Here is a 23096-nt window from a genome sequence, read left to right on the forward strand (position 1 = left end):
TTTGATATGAATTTCCTTGGGTATTGCTTTTTTTCTTTCTTTTTTCCTTAGAAGGCACTATATTTAATCTAAAATGAATCAAACCAGCTGAGCAAAATAAATAGCATCTACTAAAATACATTATGTTAAAAAAGTTCACAGAGCAATCCTACCAGAAGATATTATGGGGTTTCCTCTCCATGAACAGAAGTCCAACACAAATATGTTTGTTGTTTGTTTGTTTAACAATATTTGTAGGCTGCTTCAATCTATTAGGGTTTTCACAGGGAACAACAAACCAGGAATGTAAGCAACAAACAGCTGTGATAAAAAACAGAAAATTGCAATGGTTGTTCCCAATCAACTTTGAGCAAAAGTACATTGGAATAATAGTTTTAACAGCCTTGTGAAAAGCATGGAAGGAGTGGGGCCAAACATAAATGTTGGGGAAGCATATTCCAAAGTATGGGGGTTACTCCTGGAAAGTATGTGGGTTACTCCTGGAAAGGCCTCTGCCCAGCCTGAACCCTATGCACCTTTCAAAGTGGGAGGTCCATCAGCAAGCCCTCTCTAGATTGGATGGGCAGATTTGACTTTGGCAAGGTGGTTCCTAATTAACCTAGTACCATGCCAGACCTTTATAGGTAATGACCAGCAATTAGAAATGGCGTGGTAGCCTACTACCAACCAGTACAGTGATCATAAATTGCTGCCATTCTGCAAATTAATGGTTATCCTGCAGTTCAGCCCCTGCATTCTTTACCTGCTGCAGCTTCTGAGTTATTTCCCAAGGTAACACTATGTAAAATGTGCTACAGTAGTCCAGCCAAGTTAAGGTATGAATTACTTCAGCCATGACATCCTGGTATAAGTAAGGTTATAACTGGTGCAACAACCAGAGCTGGTGAAAGTCTTCAGCTGCAGCTTCCCCCTCCTGTTTAAGCAGGAGCTGTGAACCCAAGGCTCCCAAGTTACAAACCACCTCCTTTTGGAGGAATACAGACCTCTTTGGAGTAACTACCAGGATCAGTGTTATTGGTTTGTCCAATGTTTACTGACAAACAGCAAATATTTACATGATTTAATCTGACCCTGCTTCATGCCATCCAATCCCCAACAGTGTCTGGATACTGGTTCAGGATTCATGGCATCTCCAGATTAGCCAAGTGGTGTATACAGTTGACCACCACACCACATCCCAAGCTGATGAATGACCTCTCCCCAAAGTTTCATATAACTTTATGAAACACAGATGATTTTTCAAACACTGATTATTTAAAATACTTCCAAGAGGTCACGTAAGACCAAGAGGGGCACCCTGCTTCCATCAAGATCCCAACAAAGTTCACCTACCAGCGACAATGCCATTTCTATCCTATGACTGGACCTGAACCCTGACTGAAAAGGATCCTGTTAATTTGTTTCTTTTAGGCTCCTCTGTAGCCGATTCCACTCTCCCTCTTCTCAACAACTGGCCACTAAGCAAAATTTGTCAAGGATGTCCAGAGTGAGAGATCACTTCAAGGGAAGGTGCCCAGTAGAACTAGCAATGAAAAAATCTGCCATGTTTGTTGCACTTCCACTGCAGTGACAACATATGGTAAGTGCAAAAGCGACCTGAAGATTGTCAGGAGCAACTCATAGGTGGCTATGGAATCTGAAAATCCTCTTGTTTCTTGGACATATAACCCAGAACAGGAGGAAAACAATGCTAGGCCTGCAGATCATATGGTTTTTTTTCCCTATTGAAACCAGTGACACATAAAGCAAAAACATATTTTTTTATTTATTTATCAAATTTGTCTCCACCCATCTCCTCTTACTAGAGGGACTAATGTTGGATATATGCTCTCAATAACAGTGGAACATCACTGTAGCTAAACATTAGATGGATGTCTATTGTAGACTGGGAAATTAAAGAATGTGATTTGGTGGATTCAGTTATAAACTCTTCTTTCAGTGTACTCTGGGTGAGAGAGAGAGGGGGGCGGGGAAAGTAATGCAACTGTATGATTCCATATCTACCTGCATTTACAGCAGGTGGAGGGGAGGTTAACTTTCTTCTCCATGCCACAGAACTAGAGATTTTGATGTGGAAATTCCACCAATAGAACCCTATCTACCTACCTACCTACCTACCTACCTACCTACCTACCTACTCTGTTCTTTCTTTTGTGAACCTTTACAATTACTAGTTGGTTGAAGTCTTTCCTGAAGATGCCTTATTGGAATAGGGTTCTCCCAGATTGTGAAGGTCACTGCTTCTCCACATCTATTTCAACAGGCTTTTAATTGTTCAATGATGTTGATATTTATTTTATTATTAACACTAATGTGTATTTCTAACAATTTATATTCTACTGTATTTTGTTTTAAACTTTGGGTTTTTTAAAGATTTTTTTATCCTGCCTTTATTATTATTATTATTATTTATAAATAACTCAAGGGGGCAAACATACCTAATACTCCTTCCTCCTCCTGTTTTCCCCAACAACAACCCTGTGAGGTGGGTTGGGCTGAGAGAGAGAGACTGGCCCAAGGTCTCCCAGCTTGATGGTATAAATCAATAAAGATACGGTTTTACTTTTTAAAATTAATAATTAATTTAACTTTTATTTAAAGTATTTTTCCATTCTATCTTTCAATACAAAATAAATTTCTTAGGAAGTTATATCTTACAAATACACAACAAACTAATTAAAGGTGATTAAAATAACACCTCATAGGGACTTTCAGAAGGATGTTTAAAGGAAAAGTAACCAAGCCATAAAAGCAATTAAAATCTTGGAAGAATAATATTATTTTTTATCGGGACTTCGATGGTCTTCAAGCTCAGTATGGGAGGAATAAAAGTCTTAATAGCCTCCAGCCTCTTCTGACATACTTAGGCCAATACCAGAGATGCCACCTAGTAAATTGTTGTAGTAGGGATTGGCAAAATTATAGTAGGATGGATCTACTTTGTTTTTATTAGATACCTGTGATAAGGGGTTGTCAGACTGTGGACTTGGATCCCCCCAAGGGTTGCAAGCAAGTTAGCAGGGGAGTCACATTTCTCTTAAAAACATTGCCTCAGGCACGGTAGCCAGGCTTGGACTGTTGGGTATTACTAAATGTACAGATGAGTTTTTGTCTGCTTCCTTTCCTTAGCAGAGGCACAAGGGTTCTTCGAAGCACTAACCATATTGTAGTCATTAAATTATTTTGTTACAAAATATTATCTTGATATGAACTTTTTTAATACTCTATTTTACCGAATGCTTACACTTATCCGATAAAATCTGTCATTGTGTCCAAAACATCAATGCAGTTTTGTGATTTGCTTTGACTAAAGAATAATGTATTTCATGGGTGTGAGTTCTTTACACATCGCACATGGAAAAACTCTACTTCTGCAGACATTAACAACTGATATGACAAACTATTATCACATATTAGTGACCACAGATACGGAAATATTAGTGTGTCTCTGACATGTCCACAAAATGGTGTATATCCAGATTCTTTATATATTTACTTTATATAATTACTGAACTCCAAGTTCAGTAATTTTAACTATATAAAATAATTTCTAGCCTCACAAAATGGAAACATTTTTATTACATGGTAAGGAAAAAAACCTAAAAATGATTAATCTGCTAGCAGTGCAAATAAAAGTAATTCTAAATCAAGGAAGTGTAACATAATATAGAATCATAGAATCATGGGGTTAGAAGGGACCGAGGAGGTCTTCTAGTTCAACCCCCAATATATATCTTTGATTTCTTAAGTGTTTTTGTGACTGCAGAAGAATGGACTCAGTGTGTTATTTTTTTTAAAAAAAGCTGTCTGTTAAGTACATAAAGCCAAGCAAACAAAAACAAAACTGGAAACAAATAATGAAAAATGTTGTAAGGTCCTATTTTATTTTATTTATTTATTTATTACTCATATTTAGCCACCGCCCATCTCCTGGATTTTACATTTCTCTTGGATTGTATTTATTTATTGTGTTTTATTATAATTGTTGTATGTGATTTTAATGTTTATGTTTTATGTGGGATTTTATTGTAAACCGCCCAGAGTCCCTCTTCTGGGCGGTTTACAATAAAATCCCACATAAAACATAAACATTAAAATCACATACAACAATTATAATAAAACACAATAAATAAATACAATCCAAGAGAAATGTAAAATCCAGGCTGGTGGGAGGGAGTCTAGGGTGCGAGCCATCCCCAAGAATGGTTATTCACTTTCCCGCCCCAGGCGAGATGGCAAAACCAGGTCTTCAGGGCCTTCCAGAAGGTCAGGAGTGAGGGGGCCTGCCTCACCTCCAGGGGCAAGATGTTCCAGAGGGTGGGGGCCACCACAGAGAAGGCCCATTTCCTGGACCCCACCAGATGAAATTCTCATATGGACGGGGTCCACAACATGCCCTCTCTGGATGATCGGGTGGGGCGGGCCGATGTAATGGGGATGAGACGGTCCCTCAGGTAACCTGGCCCCGTGCCATGTAGGGCTTTAAAGGTAATAACCAACACCTTGAATTGGACCCAGAAGCAAACTGGCACCCAGTGCAGCTAGCGCAGCAATGGTGTTATATGTGCCCACCTAGGTGCACCAAAAATAGCCCGCGCGGCTGCATTTTGGACCAGCTGAAGCTTCCGGATACTCTTCAGGGGTAGCCCCATGTAAAGCGCATTGCAGTAGTCTATATGGGAGATAACCAGGGTGTGAGTGACTGTTCGGAGGGCTTCACGATCCAGGAATGGGCGTAACTGGCACACAACCCAAAGTTGCGCAAAGGCCCTCCTGGCCACGACTGCCACCTGCTCTTCAAGCAGGAGTTGTGAGTCCAGGAGAACCCCCAGATTATGCACTGAGTCTGTCTGGGGCAGTGCCACCCCATCTAGAACTAAAGATGACAGTTTCCCAGCAGATGAAGCCCCATCAACCCACAGCCACTCCATCTTACCAGGGTTCAGTTGAAGCCTGTTGCTCCCCCTCCAGACCCCCACAGCCCCCAGGCACCGAGAAAGGGCAGTCACTGCATCACTTACTTCACCTGGGATAGAGATGTATAATTGGGTATCATCAGCATACTGATGATACCTCAACCCATGGTGACGGATGATCTCACCCAGTGGTTTCATGTAGATGTTAAACAAGAGAGGAGAGAGAACTCAACCCTGCGGCACCCCACAATGGAGGGGTCGAGGGTCGGATCTCTCCTCTCCTATCACCACCGACTGGGACCAGTCCTGGAGGAAGGAGGTGAACCAGCGCAGAACTATGCCACCCACTCCCAACTCCCTGAGCCATCCCAAAAGAATACCATGGTTGATGGTATCGAAAGCCGCTGAGAGGTCAAGGAGAGCAAGGATGGATGCACTGCCTCCATCCCACTCCTGCCAGAGAACATCCATAAGTGCAACCAATGCAGTTTCTGTCCCATATCCTGGCCTGAAACCTGACTGAAAGGGGTCCAGATAATCTGTTTCCTCCAGGACCCTCTGGAGTTGTAACGCCACCACCTTCTCAACCACCTTCCCCAAAAAAGGGAGGTGGGAGACTGGACGAAAATTGTCCAGCACAGTTGGGTCCAGAGATGGTTTCTTGAGGAGGGGGTGCACCAGTGCCTCCTTAAAGGTGACCGGGAACACCCCCTCACTCAAGGATGTATTTACCATCACTTGGACTCAACCACACGTCACCTCCCGAGCTGCCTTCACCAGCCAGGAGGGGCATGGATCTAAATAACAGGTGGTGGCATTCACAATCCGGAGGATCCTGTCCACTTCCTTGGGTCCAACTGGATCAAACTGCTCCCAGATAACAAGGCTAAAACGTTCCCTCGGTATCTCCACAAACCTCCAGTTTTATGAAATTCATAATTCCAGAGGATCCATCAAGATCCAGTTTCTTGATCAGTTGAAATGCAGGAAAATATATGAACAAGACATGATCTGACTTGTCAAAATGTTCTTTGATGATATCAACAGATGTGTCATGTTCACCGTTTCAATGTGCTTGGTACATCATAACGTTTCGCATGTCATTAGCCTGATACGTGTTTGATCTTAGAAAGGAGGAAGATTCCTCTTCAGGGAGCTCTTATCTGTTGCCTGCTGGGTTGGAATGTATTTGGGTTATCTCATGTATTCAAGGTTGCTTTCCCAGGATGTGTAGAAAACGGTTACCAGCACCTGGGAGGGGGGTGGTTGCTATGGCGGTAGAGGGGAGGGATTATGTTTGGAGCCGAGGGTTGCTATGGCGGTAGAGGGGAGGGATTACGTTTGGAGCCGAGGGTTTTTAGTTTGTATTTGGCGCGCTTTTAGTCATTCTCAGCTTTCTCTGTAACTGTCATAAATTCCCTAATAAATCAGATTTCATTTAAGTAACCTCTTGTGAGTCTGAGTGTTTGGGATAGGCAACCATTACAAGATGTCATTATTTTTGTTCTCAAGTTTAACAAAACATTCAAACAGGACCCTAAATAGATTCAGCCTGGCAGGATGCAATCTGTGATCACACTGAAGATTGTATTTAAATTAACTAATTGAGTTATAATTGCCTGCAGAAACAGAACATACAGATAAACTAAACCTTTAATATATATGCTCTGTTCTCTAGGGTTCCAGATGACTTATCTGTTGACTCCTACTCTGTGCAGTTTTAGTGGAAGAGGATTACTATCTTCACCGCAATAATATATGAAAAACGTTTGAGGCCATTGCATTTGTTGGTTTCAGGTCCTCTCTGATCATTACAAAATGAAATGTCTTTTCCAAAAAGTTCTTGGAGGGTGTCCTATTTTCTCAAAATGTTAGAAATCCACCTGGAAAATATTTGGATCAAATAATCTTTGCCCAATTATTTTCCTGCTAAATTGCAAAACTATGGCCTGCTATGGTTCAGTTCAAGTGAATGAGAGCTCTCTAGCACAGCAGCAGCACCCCATCTTTGTTGTCAACAAATATTGAATTGTGAACAAAATCATGGCAGGACAATGATTGTTAAGTAAAGAATTTTAATTATAGAGGTCTAAATTATTTACTGTAAGCATTTGAAGAAATCTCCCAGCGTCTGATTCCTCTTTGCATTAGTATTCCACTGAGAATCTTAGGTTTAACTAGAAAAACACCACAACCTAAACTAAATAATTTAGCTATTACCAGCAGTGTTGAGATCTAGTTTAACAATTTATCCAAAATGCCCTGCCACCTCAATACATGACAGAAATGGGTAACAAATACTTAGGCTCTACCCCTTTGCAGTCTCCTTCAGGCTAGAGCATTATTCTCATCTTCAGCAATCTCCCAAGAATCTGGATCTACTGCTTTTTGCAGAACAAAATAGATTCTCATGTCAGTGTAGCACTGATAAAGATACAAGGCACAATTCCAGACGCATAGGTTGCCAGCATATCTGAACTCCTCCATAACAGTCTAAGAGGAGAGGAAAGGAAATGTCTTCTCCCTGTTTCTTGGTGGCTGAGAATATCTCACTGATTTCACTAACTAATTACGGCAAAGCAGATATTAAAATTAGGACTGCACTGTTATCTGATTCATTGTTTAATTCATTTTCTTAAAAAATAGCAACATAAATACTTACCAAAACTCCAAGTCATAAGCAACAAACATTTGTTTTATTTGCCTCATACATGAAGGAATGGCTCTTCTAAGAGACTGCCTGTTATGACGGTTGCGTACATCTTCTAATACATATCTGAGGAAGCTAAGAGACACATAATGGACTTTCATCTATAACTTCAGCCTCCCTTTGCAAACTTCAGCAGCTTAACTCACTTTGATTCTAGTCCTAGCCAGATTGGTTTGGCCCCATCCTCTGCTGACTTTGAGCTGTCTTTCAATAGCATGAGGGTTCTTCCAGATGGATCTTGAAAGAATATGATTTTTGATGCAATATGAAATAGTACAATGCAGTGCAGTCTTATGGTCTTCCTTTGGAAATCTTTGTTAGTCTTCAGTAGGTAGGCAGACTATTGCAACTCTGCAGAGATTTTGGAATATATGAAAAATATAATAAGAAAGAATTTTCATATAACAAATGCTAAAGTCAAAATTCAGCTGCTTACTCACTCATGTGTACTTGTATAACAATTTATTATGTTTCATAACCTAGCCTGGTAGGGGGATGCAATAGAACATGATCTACATAAGTCATGATGTTAAGAAAACTTTCACACTTCAGATCAGAGAGTTGCAAAGGGCTCTAATTTGCATCTACAAGATTTTTTAAAAAATCCTTGTAATCGATTGTTACTTGTATTGTTGAAGCCAGGAATAATGGCATTTCAGGAGGTTTGGTAAAAGGTAACAACAAGATGTATACAGTAAAACCACTGAAGCCCGTTTGTATAGAATCATTTCACCCTGAATCAAAATTAAAGAGATTTCAATTCCAGTTTTCATCTGTTCCAGAATAAATGCACAGAAGTAGGAATGACTCATACTGGTGTGAAGGGAAACCTTCATTTGCTGGACCATGATTTCGTATATTACTGACCAAATTTCCATGGCAATTTACATTATTTGTGTCAATTGATCCAATTTGCATAACGATATCACACAAGTGATATAAAATGAGACCAATGACATAATTTGAATATTTTGCATAATGACATCATCCACACACTTGATATATCCTCTGATTTAGTGAACAGTTAGGAATAATGGGCATTCTTTTCCCTCAATTGATCTATTAAATCAAGGTTTTCAGAGTACTTCCACATATATCTCTTCCCGCTCTTTAGAGAAGATTTATTGACTTCATAAGCCATAATGGCAAAATAGCTGGATTTCTGACAGCTGAAGAACTGAAGAGGTAAGGGTGTAATTAGATGAAGTCTCCTTTGATTTCAGTTTGATTCCTGGTGATGACATGTCCATCTTGTTTTCTTGGCAACAGTAGGAACTGGTTTGCCAGTACGGCCTTCTGGCATGTTTTTCCTCTCACTGCTTCTCAGGCTAGTGGATAGACAAGGGGTTCCTGCCATCGTTCATCCAAACTGTAACCAAATTGTGTGTGTGTGTGTGTGTTTGAGATTGCCAAAGTCAGCTAGGTGCTGTCACTTTCTGTGTTGGAGATGGTATAGCAGTTGCCCAAATCATCCTTGTAGAAAAGGAAAACAGGGAAACAAATCTGTGGATGATGAAATCAATACACTTTTAATAAACAAGTAATGTAATACATGTGATAGGTATGAAAAAGGCAAATCTGTATATCTAAATAGCCACCCACACCCAAACCATTACCCACCATAGAGGCTGGTATTTCTGAATGCACATTTGTGCCAGCTCATTTGGACACCCCCCCCCCCACCCTCCTTTGGGATGATTGTTATAATGGCCTCCAATTCAGGTACTAGATGCTGACATGTATACATTTTGCTTTTGGTTTTGAGGTTTCAGAACTGTCACAATCATATCCTTTTGGAATATAATTTTACAGATTACTTTCTGCTGAGATACCAACCATGACTGCCTTTTTTCATCCTGATGTGCTCATCCTTATCATTTTCACACACACACATGAAAAATAATAATTCATAAATCTAACTGAACCTTAGTAATGCATTAATTAAATATGATACAGTGCAAAGGATAGTAAGTGTGTACCTTTCACAGATGAGCATATTATATACATGGTTCAGTGAAATTCATTCACTAGTTTATGATTATAAATTCCTTCAGGCCCTGTGACAAATCCATATAAAGGCCCTTAGTGATATATTTTGAATTTTGTAGATGTGTTAAAAATATTCCACATGTAGCTCCCTGTGGCTAGACATCTGAGAAATCTCAGAAGCATGATGTTATTTCAGCTAAAGCTGGCAGTAATTTACACTCAATGAATTGGTTCCACATCTGCTTGTTTCAAATTATTTAAAAAAGTAATAAAACTTTGAGCTGAATGCATTTACCTTTGGACAAATGACACTTTTTATAGATTTTCCTTCACAAATGAAGTTTACCAACTACCTCATTACTAGTTTCTCTATACCCAACTCATGTTGCTGTTTACAGAAGATAAAAATGTACTGTCATACTGAGAATACTTTCTGCTACTCACTTGTGACTTGCATGGTGATGGAAAAATAGTTGGTCTTCCATGATTAACACCCAATTCTTAAACATTCCTACTTATTATAAAATGAAAACCTGGGTCATGTAAGGTTTTAAGATGCTGCATTGGTGTTATATCCCTGTTCTCAGTTAGCCAGGCTTACACAGTTGTTGGTTGCACTGTATTCTTAGGTGTTTTAAAATTGGGTCATGAAATGCATGCACTCATTTAAGAAGTTCTATTCACTAGGGGTCAGAATTATCTTAAGGTTGGAATTGTACTTGCAAAGTGTATGTGGTTAGGGTATGGTTAGGGTATGTCTGGCACCATTTCCCTTCCGCCCTCAGTTCAAACCAAGCCAGCTATGCATTTTTCTTTACAGCTGCAGACTTTGGAATTTGGAAAACAGGCTGCAAGTCCATCATTGTTCTCTCTCCAGCTGACCAAAAACGGAGTGCCAACAATGTCATTCAACAATGCCCTAGCCACACTACTATAGGTTTTGAAGCAACAAAATTTTCCTAACCTCCCACTCAATCCAAAAAAGAAAGTAAAATAAATTGCTTTCTCCCCGCTCCACATTTCTAGAGCACGTTCTCTGCATTTGTCTGCCAATTTGCAAAAATAATCTGAACATTTGCTGTAAGGGGATATCTATGAAGCTGCCAAGCCACCATTCCTCTATTCACTTTAAAAACCTCCACTTCACTGTGATTTTCCAGCTGTTCTGACAATTCTAAAACCAGTCATCATCTGTAATTATGACTACATGTTGCTACAGTGGCTGGAATGAGAGAGAGAGGAAGATACATTTTAAATTGCCTAAATATGGATACCATGAATAGACTGAAGGCTGTGGAGTTGCGACGGGGGGGGGGGGCAGTTCTACAGCAACAAGACTCCTCTCCCCCAACCCCACCAAAAGGGAAATAAAAGAAACCACACAGCATGGGAACACACCATTCCAGAACTGATTTGGAAGCAGTGCAAAGAAACTTTGTGAAAGTGCCTTGAATATTATTGTTTGCACTTATGAACTATGATTGTTCAATAAAGTCCTCTCTGTTTATGATGTATCAAGTGAGATCAGTTCTGGCCCAAGCAGAAGGAAGAAACTGGGCTAAACCCCAATTTAACTACATTTGCTGCTTTTCCACATGGCAGTGTTAATGTGTTTTCCTACAGTCTGTGACGTGGCTCACAAGGTCATTGCTAATCCCTATTCTCCCTCAGTAATGAGGCCAGGGAGTGGTACTAATGTAATATTGGACAATTTATGGAAAACAATTTGTATGTTTCTCTAGTATCACCTGCAAGTGGGAAAACCAACCATTCACTGGTCAACCTAAGCAACTAGCAAGTTTTGAGAGATGGCTAAACCATCTTTCAAAACCTGGCCCTGAGTTAGCTAAATCATGTGTGCATAGTTGTGTGTGTGGTTCTCCCCAGTTCTGTGATGTTCATTACTGGGCTGTGCAGAGCAGGCACACCTCCTGGAGGGTGGGAAGTGCATTCTCCCTAACCCCATGGTCAACCTGCCCACCCATCTTGGCAGATCCTGCAATGCCCTTGCATAAAAATAACACATCCCACTTCTCTGCCAGCCAGAAAAGAAAGTGACAGGCAAGGGGAAGAAAGTTAATTCTTACCCTGCTTGCCACCCATTTGAGGGCTGACAGATGAAGTGGATAATGCTATTTTTAAACATGAATCTTGTGGGCTGCAAAAATCCATGTTTCAAAACAACAATCCTCATGTCTCCTCCCTGATTAGAGGCAGACCCCCCACCTCTGTTTCTTAAACATAAGGCTATTTGGACACTAGCTCTTTCAAAACTAAGTCTCCATTCTCCCTGCAGCCTAAGCTAAAATGGCCATGGAGGGCAGTGCAGAGTGACAGGACAGGAAAAGGTTTGCCTGTAACCTAAAGTTGCCAATGAGACCTGCCACATTATCACCAGCATTGTCAGTAGGCTTTGTAATTTATTCATTTGGGAATATCTGTGTAAGAGAAGAGGGAAAAGCAGTGCTTTAGCACCAGAAAACCTAAATATGATTTTAAGCTGTCTCTGCAACTGGTTGGGGATGAGACAATCCCATGAGGATATATCCTTTTACAGTAATGAGTGAGGTAGCTTTGTACACAGTCAGTAGATGATGAGGAAGGGTCCTAGGCTAAGTTAATTGTGACTAATTATAAGTTCCTTTCATTTCAATAATTCTAATGTAAGTATGGCTAAATCTAGATCCATCCCAGTGCTTGCTTGCTATCCATCCATCCATCCATCCATCCATCCATCCATCCATCGTACTATAAAACTACATGGTTATACATGTAGTAAACATTTGTGAAATGTGATTATTGTACTGAAGGGTGTCTTCTCCCTCTCTCTCTTCTTTTTTGACCAGAAGAAATAAGCAGTGCAAAACCACTACTGTGATTTTATTCAGATTTCCCATGTATATATTTTCCTGGGTTTAGAAATAATTGAGTTTTTTAAGCATTTTTTTCAAATATTTTGATAAGTTTAGAGACACAGTTTACAAGCATTTTGATATCCTTCAGCTGCAATACATATGACCTGTTTTATATGCGTTGCTCTATTTTACCGTTAATATACTTAATTATAATTGTACATTTGGTCTACATCTAGAAAGGGACACTTAATGTTGAAAATCAGCTCAAGCAAGAAATAAACATTTGAAGTTTATATTAAAAACAGCCATAAATACAAAATCATGGGAAAGAAAGGATGTTTATTATTGTTTTTTAAATTGATACATATTTTACTCTTTACTTTTGTTTGTTCTGCCTTTATTGCTTGCTCAATTTAGACAGATTGCTCTGGAAGCAATCACTGCATCTGACAACATGATGGGAAAAACAGAATCCAGAACAATGCAAGGAAAATCTTCTCATTTTCTAGTACAGATCTATAATTTAAGGGACACTTTCCAGTGTGAACAATCAAAATATGCTTTCTGTGCAGCAGTGCATGTATACACAACTATTCTGTTAAAATTAATGGTATCCTTCACTTTTTTTCTATTAAAAGACATACTGGTGTTATCTTACCGAAGAAGTAGTCATAGGTTTCTTGACTATACAGCAAATGTTTGCTTCTTGCTCTTGAGTAGGATTTCTGTTCAAACCCTATAATTTAGGTAGTGTTGTTTTTTTTTTTTTTTTGGTGACACTAGTCTCCTGATCCCAGACTATCACCTTTGGTAAGTGTTATCAGTTCTAGTTGTTCTGACTAGCTATATACTAGTCACTACACTTATATTACCATTTATGGTAGTATAAATGGTAATATATGTACTACACCTCAGCAGGTAGCAGCACCTGACTGACTTTGTCTGGGCTTAAAAGCTAATCAGGATGAGGGCTGGTTCACACTTGCATAGCAGAGCACAAGGGAAAGCTGTAAGTAGAACTTCAACTAGGACCTATTCATTTAATCTGCACATTTTGATGAAGGATGAGGAGAGTTCTACACAAGATTTTGGAGGGGGGCAGTGTCTCTTGGTAGTAGCTCCATTCCTTCCCTTGGAGCTTCATAAAGTGCCCTTCTACTGACCTTCAGGAAAGTGGTTAAGACCAAGTGGCTTAGTACAGCTTTCAGTCTATAAGATTGTGGCTAAAGAAGCACACTGAAGAATTATTATTCTTGTATTTATGGACTTTGATTTTCTGATATTTGTGTTTCCCTTTTATTTTAATTGGAATACTGTAAAATTCTGGAGTCTTTCTGGTTTATGAATATGTAAACAAACAAACAGGATTTTTTAAAAAAAATAACCCCCCAAAATGAATGGCAAATCATTTCTGACTTTTTGCCAGTAAAATAATATGAGAATGTCCATAAAACTACCAGGAGCTGAGACTGACTTGAAGGAGACTTTCTTTTTATCCCCCCAGGAATAGACACTAAGAAAGCAGGCAGCTGAGGAGATACTTGCTGGAGGCAATCACTTCCCAACCATCTTAGCTACATCAAGATTGCTTTGTGAGGAGGAATGCTTCAATTTTCCCTCCACAGCAATCATGATGCAACTGAAATCTCTGAGGGGGAGATTGACTCTGTGTGTATGTGCACGCACGTGCATTCGCACATGTGTGTATGTGTATGTGTAAGAAAGAGTCTAGGTATATATTGCAGTAAAAGTGGGCAGCCTTTTTCAGCCATATGTCTCACGTCAATCATTTTTTCTGATATTTATGGACTACAGCGGGTGGACTATAATGATGCGATGACACATATATAATTGTTACATAATCACAATTACATAATGATATCTTTGGGGAGAAAAAACTAAACATTTTGGTTGGATTTCATTTATTTCTTTTATTTTTAAGATTTGCATGCTATGCTTTAAAACCAGATTTTCCAGGGCAGTTTACAAGATGCCAAAACTGCAAAAATGAAAATCCAGACAATAATTGAAACACCACAAAACAGTAACTAATGTCCAAAATAATGTAGAAATATAAGTTGGTAAAGCAGCAGTCACAGTACTTAACATATTTCTAAAATGTTCTAATTTGCCCTCTTGTGTGTGTATGTGTTTAACATACAAGCACTATCATCATCATCATCATCATCATCATCATCATCATCATCATCATCATCATCATCATCTTATTCTGCCTTTTTATATATAACTCAAGGCAGCAAACCTACCTAATACTCCTGCCTCCTATTTTCCCCATCACAACAACCCTGGCAGGTGGGTTGGGCTGAGAGAGGGGGACTGGCTCAAAGTCAGCTTACATGCCTAAGGCAGGGCTAGAACTCTCAGTCTCCTGGGTTCTAGGCCAGCACCTTCACCACCACACCAAACTGGCTCCATTTTATAGCTACATTAACAGCTCATTGACACAACCTGCTTACTGTGTTGCAAGTGTGTATCATTTTTCATTTGCTGAGGACATATATTCATAGTGGAACCTCTATCTTGTAGGCATCCCACTGCTGAGGCAGGCTGAAGCCACTCCAAGAACTTCCAACCCAAAAAATTGTGTTTTCCCTGACAAAATGGAAAGACCTCCCATCTGGACTATCCATGGTACATGGAGAAGGAACCTTGAGTAGACAAGCTGGGGGTGGTGATCTACTTGGGTACAGTTAGCCCAGCAGGTCTGCACTGGAGGCCCCTGCTTCTGTTCAGTCTCTGGGCTTGGCTCCAATTCTGCAGCACTGTTTCCTCTATGAAGGAAACTGGAATCCTGGCTTCCACAACCATTTCCTTTTCATTATCTTTTCAAAATGCGTTGGTCAAATGGTTAACCAGTGTGAAGCCCAGAAATTGACTAGCCAAACCCAGTTTAACACAAGTAATTGAAAGTGGAATTGAAAAGACTGGATCCTTGTACTTTGGTAAACTAAGTGGCAGGGTAATTCTCTTCCCAATAGCTACTGCTGTTGTGGAAGACCTAGCTTTTCACTCACACGTTCACTCCATGTTAGAATGCAATCTGGTATGGATATGGCTAGAACATACAGCCACTGTGACAGGCTCTCCTACTTCTTTGGATGACCAGAGTTGAATTTATGTTGTGATTTGACTGAAGTCTCAGTGATATCTCAAGCCCCAGCACTTCAGCAACACATGTCCAGCAATTGCATTTCAGCAGCACAAATATGGGACGTTGCTAGATGGGAGCCAACAGGTCAGGAAGCATTTGGTGAAAATTAAGGGTTACTCAAGATTCCATAGGTGATCACATCTCTTACACACCAAATCCCCCTTTCTTGAATTCTGGTTCTAAGAACAGTCATTCACTATCTGTATCTTGGCTACCCATGTTCACATGATTGTTATGTTGCAGATAAGAGGAACAAACTCTTTTCCGTCATCTTGTGATTGTTAGGTCAGTAGATCAACACCCCCTTGGGAGAGGGGGAAACCTGATTTGATAAAGTGCCTGACCTTAGATGCACCACCCTGGCATATATTCTGCATGATGATTACTGGCACTTTCCCCATGATTAGTGATGTTCAAATTTAGCCAGGGAAAATCCCCAGCCACTGCTATAACAGTGTTGCTGTACAAAGGAGAAGCTGTACAGAGAGCATCACAGCAGCATTTCATTACAGATGTGTGTTAAGTGCATGCTGCCATTATCTTCTTTGAGTTCTGAGCCAAGAGGTAAGCACAATAAAGCATCTGTGTGGACAAGCCTTTAGTCTTAACACACCAATTTTACTTGACTGCTTGTCAAAAACCAACATTAAAATGTGCCACAGTTATTCTGACTTTTGTATAAGAATTTCTTATAATTCTTATACAAAAGAATTGTATCTTGAGGTTTGAAGGGCTGCCTGCCACTTACAGCCTATACCAGGTAGCTGTGAATGTGCTTAGGAGTATGTGTCCAATGCACATTGACACACATCTGTTGAGGGCTGAAATATTTGCCCAGTTCAATCCTAAAAAGTAATGACATTCTCTCTGCTTCAGCAATCTAGACTGAATAGTATTAGAGATGGTAGTCAGACCTTGATTTTTATTGCAGTGTATAATATTACAGTATAGTCTCCAGGAAATACAATTTTAGTGACAAACTACTATTCTTTCAGAGAATAACCGTTTAAAAATAAATGTGCAGAGACTGACAGTTTTTATTTGGAAAATGCCTCATGTATCAAATATTTAGACATATTATTTACAACAAAGCAAAACTTTCAGCCCACTGCTGCTTAATTTTTTGCTCATAATTATCCATGCTTCTTAAACATAGGGTCTTTTAAAAGTTAAAGATGAAAAAAACAGACATAGTATGGAAATATGTAGCCAACCTACACTAATCAGTTTTAAAATTAAGGTATATAGCTGATCACATATGGTAGTCCATTCTTTCTTGGGGTGATAGTCAAAAATTTACTATATCCTTCTTATCTGTGACAGAGGGTGCATATGACATTGAAGGTACCCAGAGATCCATGGCTGAAATACCATAACTATCTTTCAAGCAGAGTTTAGAAATTACTTTCAAGAGTTATAAGTCTAGGACATGTCTATTAGGGCACTTACCAAGACAAATCAAAGACTTATATTATTCCTGTGATACAGGAGACCTCTATAAGAATTTCTAGACAGTAAATTAGTAAAAAATACCCACTGGAAATTCAATAAATTATGGGTTTGAACCAGACAAATTGAAAGACTCCCGCACTATTCCAGTACTATCTTTATTTCCAATGTCTTTGGGTTCCACTGGCCCCCAGAAACTTTAAATACAACAACAACAGGAGTCATGGTAAGTGGCTTATATGTTGATCTCCAACCTCCACCCTCCTGGAAGGAAAAAATAAAAACTGAGGGAGTAATTCTGGTGATCTAGAAGTAATGATGTCGCTGCCCAGCCAGACACTTCATTTTCCTCAGAAGAGGACCATGAGGAAGAATCAGGTATTTCAGGGGCATAGGAATCAAGTCCCTATTAGCTGTGAAAGTCCATATGCATCTGTAATGCTCCATTACTTCTGACTGATGCAGAGGATTCAAATGACATGCTCCTCATTTTGATATGTCAGAAGAGTGCCTCCTAGAATAGCTAATAATTTAATCCATGCTGAGAGGCCTCATTAGATGGAATTCCTCTTGTTTTCTGGATGAACACTTTTCATGTGATCCTGTTTATACAAAGGGAGAAATGATGGATTTATTATTCCATCAAGTTTCCTTAGGAAGGTTCCTTAATCCATAAATATTTTCTGATTTTCTGATTAGATCCAAACATCATTGTTGGGGCCCAGAACCAGGAGACTGTGCATTCTAGACCTCCCTTAGGCATGATGGCCAGCTGGGTGACTTTGGGCCAGTCCCTCTCTCCCAGCCCAACCCACCTCACAGGACTGTTGTTGTGGGGAAAATAGGAGGCAGGAGGATTAAGTATGTTTGTTGCCTTGAGTTGACCAAGAATATATACTAAAAGGCAGGATAAAAATCTAATAATAATAAGAAAAAATTGGTCAAAGGAAGAAAACTACTCAATTATGAAATATTCCTATCAATTGGAACCATTGAAACGTGGATTTCAGAAGCAAATCAACCAACTTTGGAAAGAAAGACATCTGGATTTAGAGGTTAATGAGCAGACACTTGTGGCCCAAAAGCATGTAATTTTGAAAAACAAGTTCTTTACCAATGCTGAATTGGAAGCAACTGAAAAACAAGCAACTCAAAATTCGGGTTTATCCAGAACTACTAATAATAATACCAATTTGCAGAGTGAGCAACGAACAGTAGAAAATGAAGAGACTATTGATGTTAATGAAGAACAACAGGGAGAAGAAACTGAAGTTGCAAAAGAACTGCAAGCACTATTGGTTAAGAAAGAATTAGCTGGGAAAATCAAGGATCAAATGAAAAAACCTGAAAGAATACATTTGCCAGAATTGAATCAAATTAACAAGAAGACTTTGGCTAAAACAGTGAGGGATACTAATGAAGCTGTCCAAATTATTCCAACTGAAGCATTGACCCAAATGAACCAGCTGATGTACGCCACAGCCTATGTAACTATTGAAGAATTGGGACTTAAAATAGGAAGGAGTGAAGTCATTAGGGAGGGATAATCTAAATGGAAATTTTGGTTGGATTTGAAGTTAAAGAAAATTCACATGGATTTGAGCAATTTGAAGAATTTGAGGCAAGGAAATTTGAAAAATACGAAAATCAAAACTAGCCTGTATGTGAAGTATAATCTGGAGAGTAAAGGAATTGCAGAAATTGTAGAACAATTGAAACAAAGAGTTGAGGCTATTGCACAGAAGATCCTGTGATATGACAATAATCCAATTCCAGCAAATCAGTTTAGAGTGAATCAGCACCAATTCTACAGAACCCTTGAACATACGAAAGAATTGAATTGACCACAAATAATGAAAAACCTGACAAGAAAAGGCCCTAAAATTTTGGACAAGTTTGTGGGAAAACAACAGGAGTCACAATAGGAAAACAAAATGGATCTAGCAAGTTGAAAACATGGTAAAATTATCCAGCATGGAAAACGTTAGGATAACCAAGGAAATGGTATGAAAGCAATCAAAGAAGTTTAAAAATTGGAGTACTCCTGGACCAGATGTACTCCAGGGATTCTGGCTAAAATCACTGACAAGCTGACACTCGAGATTGGCAATGAATAGAGTTTTGGAAGCACTAGAAAATGAAGAATGGTTAACAATTGGAAGGACATTCCTAATTCAGAAAGACAAGAAGAAGGGAAATGAGCCTGTAAACTACAGATCCATAACTTGTTTGCCAACAACATTCAAATTACTTACAGGCATAATTGCAAATCAAATCTATAGTTATTTGAAAAGGAATGATTTACTCCTTGTAGAACAAAAAGGATGCTGCAAAAATTTGAAGGGAACAAGACCAGTTATTGATTGACAAGTTGATCAATTAAATCAATTAAATCGAATTAAAAAAAAGAACAAATTTGTTTATGGCTTGGATAGTCTATAAAAAGGCATTCAATTCTGTTCCACATAGCTGAATTTCTTGAAATCTTTGGAATCAGCAGAAACATTTGGTGATTTAGGAATATTTCAGTGAAGTTTTTGGTGTAGGAATTCTATTAGGTGACAGAACAAGGTGAACAAAGTAAAAGAAAAGTGATTGCAAGACTCAAGAATGAACAAGAATGATGACTGTTTCATGAGTACGTATTTTCCAAAAGGGCTCTTTTTTTTCAAATGCATAGGAACAAATATAAATTTAAGTGTAGGACTGATTATTTATTATGAAAGATTGTGAGAATTTATTTATCAAATTTGTCACCACCCATCTCCTCCCACCAGAAGGACTCTGGACAGTTTACAACAAAATAATCACAAAGACAATAAATATTTTAAAAATACATTATGAAACTACGTATCACTAATAAATATAAATAAGAGTAAAATCCAGATGACTGTGACCTCATTCAGTCTTTACATGGAAGGGGTCCTTCAAGGCACTAGCCAACCAAAGCATGACTATACTCCTCCCTGCCCCAGGCCAGGTGGCAGAGCCAGGTCTTCAAGTTCCTCCAGAAGTCCAGGAGCGATGGGGCTAACCTCACCTCTGGGGGCAAGATGTTCCAGAGGGCGGGTGCTACTACAGAGAAGGCCTGCCTCCTGGACCCTGTCAGGAGGAATTCTCTTACCCGCGGGGTCCGCAGCATGCCCTTTCTGCATGACCGGGTAGGATTGGTTGATGTAACGGGGAAGAGGCGGTCCCTCAAGTAGACTGGCCCTGTGCCATGTAGGGCTTTAAAGGTGATAAACAACACCTTGAATTGGACCCAGAAGCAGACTGGTACCCAATGCAGCTTGCGCAGCAAAGGTGTTATATGCACCCTTCTAGGGGTGCCAAAAATAGCCCACGCAACTGCATTCTGGACCAGCTGAAGCTTCTTCAAGAGTAGCTCCATGTAGAGTGCTTTGCAATAGTTAATATGGGAGATAACAAGGGCATGAGTGACCGTTCAAAGGGCCTCCCAATCCAGGAAGGGGCGTAACTGGCACACAACACGAAGTTGTGCAAAGGCCCTTCTGGCCATGGCTGCCACCTGCTCTTCAAGCAGGAGCCGTGAGTCCAAGAGGACCCCCAGGTTATGTACTGGGTCTGTCTGGGGCAGTGAAACCCCATCCAGAACCAAAGATGACAAAGTCCCAGATACGGAGGAGCCCTTAACCCATAGCCACTCTGTCTTACCAGGGATCATCTGAAGCCTGTTGTTCCCGATGCAGACCCCTACAGCCCCCAGGCACTGAGAGAGGGCATCACTTACCTCACCCAGGATGGAGATGTACAATTGAGTATTATCAGCATATTGATAATACCTCATCCCATGGTGATGGATGATCTCACCCAGAGGTTTCATGTAGATGTTGGAGAGGAGAGAGAACTGAATCCTGCAGCACCCCACAATGGAAGGGGTGAGGGTCAGATCTCTCACTCCCTATCACCACTGATTGGGACTGGCCCTGGAGGAAGGTGAACCAGTGCAAAACCACGCCGCCAACCCCCAACTCTCTGAGCTGACCCAAAAAGATACCATGGTTGATGGTATCGAAAGCCACTGAGAGCTCAAGGAGACCCAGGATGGATGCACTGCCACCATCCCGCTCCTGCCAGAGATCACCCATAAGTGCAACCAATGCCAGTTCCGTCCCATAACTGGGCCTGAAACCTGACTGAAAGGGGTCTAGATAATCTGCTTCATCCAGAACCCTCTGGAGCTGCAGTGCCACCACTTTCTCCACCACTTTCCCCAAAAAGGGGATATGGGAGACTGGATGAAAATTGTCCAATACAGTAGGATCCAGCGATGGTTTCTTGAGGAGGGGCTGCACCAGCACCTCCTTGAAGACAGTTGGAAATACCCCCTCCCTCAAGGATGTATTAACCATTACCTGGACCCAACCACATATCACACCTTGGGCTGCTTTAACCATCCAGGAGGGACATGGGTCAAGATGACAAGTGGTGGCATTCACAGTCCAGAGAATCCTGTCCACTTCCTCGGGTCCAACAGGATCAAACTGTTCCCAGATAACTTGGTAAGTCCACTTCCTTGGTATCTCCACGGACCATACCTCATGCTTAGAGTCTAACGTAGAGTGGATCTGAGCAATTTTATCCTGCAGATGCTCTGAAAACTCCTCTGCATGGCCCTGGGGGTCACTGGGCCCACCTTCCCCAAGAGGGATTGAGTGATTTTAAACAGGGCCGTCAGGCGACATTCTGCAGACGCGATAAGGGCGGAGAAGTATTGACGCTTCACCGCTCTTATTGCCACCAGGTAGGCCTTAATAGCGGCTCTAACCAGTGTTAGAGCCACTATTAAGGCCTAATTAACTAATTAACCACTATTAATTAGTGAAGAGTGTATAGGAGATGAGGGATTCTGAGTGTGAGACAGACCTTTCTTTTGGTAGTGTCAAAAGTGGATCTTGGGAAGAAATGGACATGAAAGAAAAGGAAAGAAGTGAAAGAATGTAGAGTGGAAGTAGAATGACTGCAGGAAGAGAAAGTAAGAGTTCTGAATGAAAAAAGTATAAGAAACTTAATCTTCTGATAGAATGAATGGAAAATGGACTTAAGAAAGTAAGATATGGAAGCTGCTTGGAACAGTGTGAAAAAATAATATTACACAGTGTCACAGAATTGTCTGGAGTTAACACTAATGAGAAATTTGAAAAAGGCTGTTTGATGGAATAATGAAGTAAACACAACTGGGATGAGGGGAAATCTATATAATAGAATGATTTCTGCAAAAAAATGAGGATGAAAAAGATATTCTATAATTTTATTGGAAGCAAAGGTGGCTTCAAAGAATATAGTAAAAAACAAAACAAAACAAGAAATGGTTAGATTAAAAGAGGCAGAGAAAATGCAGAATGATTTTGGTGTATGTATAAAATTGCTTTGGAAGTAGTGAAAGGAGCTCCCAGCAGTGAACTTAAAAATAAAAATGATCAAATAATTTGGGTGAAACTGAACTGGGAGCTGCTGGAAGGAATATTTGAGAGATTAATATGGGAAATATGGTAGAATGTCAAAGAGTGGAATTGAAGCAAATGTTCTACTGTACATATTAGTATCAATAAAAAAAAAAGATGAAAAGGAAGTAAGAATGCACATCTTAACATCTTTAGTAAACATCCACTTGAATTTTCACCTCTGATGTATAACCTTCAATTATTCACTCCATTTTCCCTATTAAGCATAGAATATTGAAATGGTACATTTGCATGCATAATAATGTAACAGGAGAAAATTTAAGATATGGAAGTCATTTGCTTATCGAGTGGCTGCACAATTTGTTTAGCGTATATGTGAAGATCACATCTATTTCTAACCATTGCAAGAATGTGATCATTGTTCCCCTTTATAAAGGGAAGAGTAGCAAGAGTAGATGCAAAAACTGCACTTAGTTTGTTCAGTGTGCCTGGGAATTCTGACCAGTGTGCAAAAAGTAAAAGTGAACAAAATTTGGGAAGTGCAGTATGGCTTAATGCTGGTGCAGAACAGTTTCTTGC

Source organism: Candoia aspera, chromosome 1, assembly GCF_035149785.1.
Source record: "Candoia aspera isolate rCanAsp1 chromosome 1, rCanAsp1.hap2, whole genome shotgun sequence".
Classification (NCBI taxonomy): Eukaryota; Metazoa; Chordata; class Lepidosauria; order Squamata; family Boidae; genus Candoia; species Candoia aspera.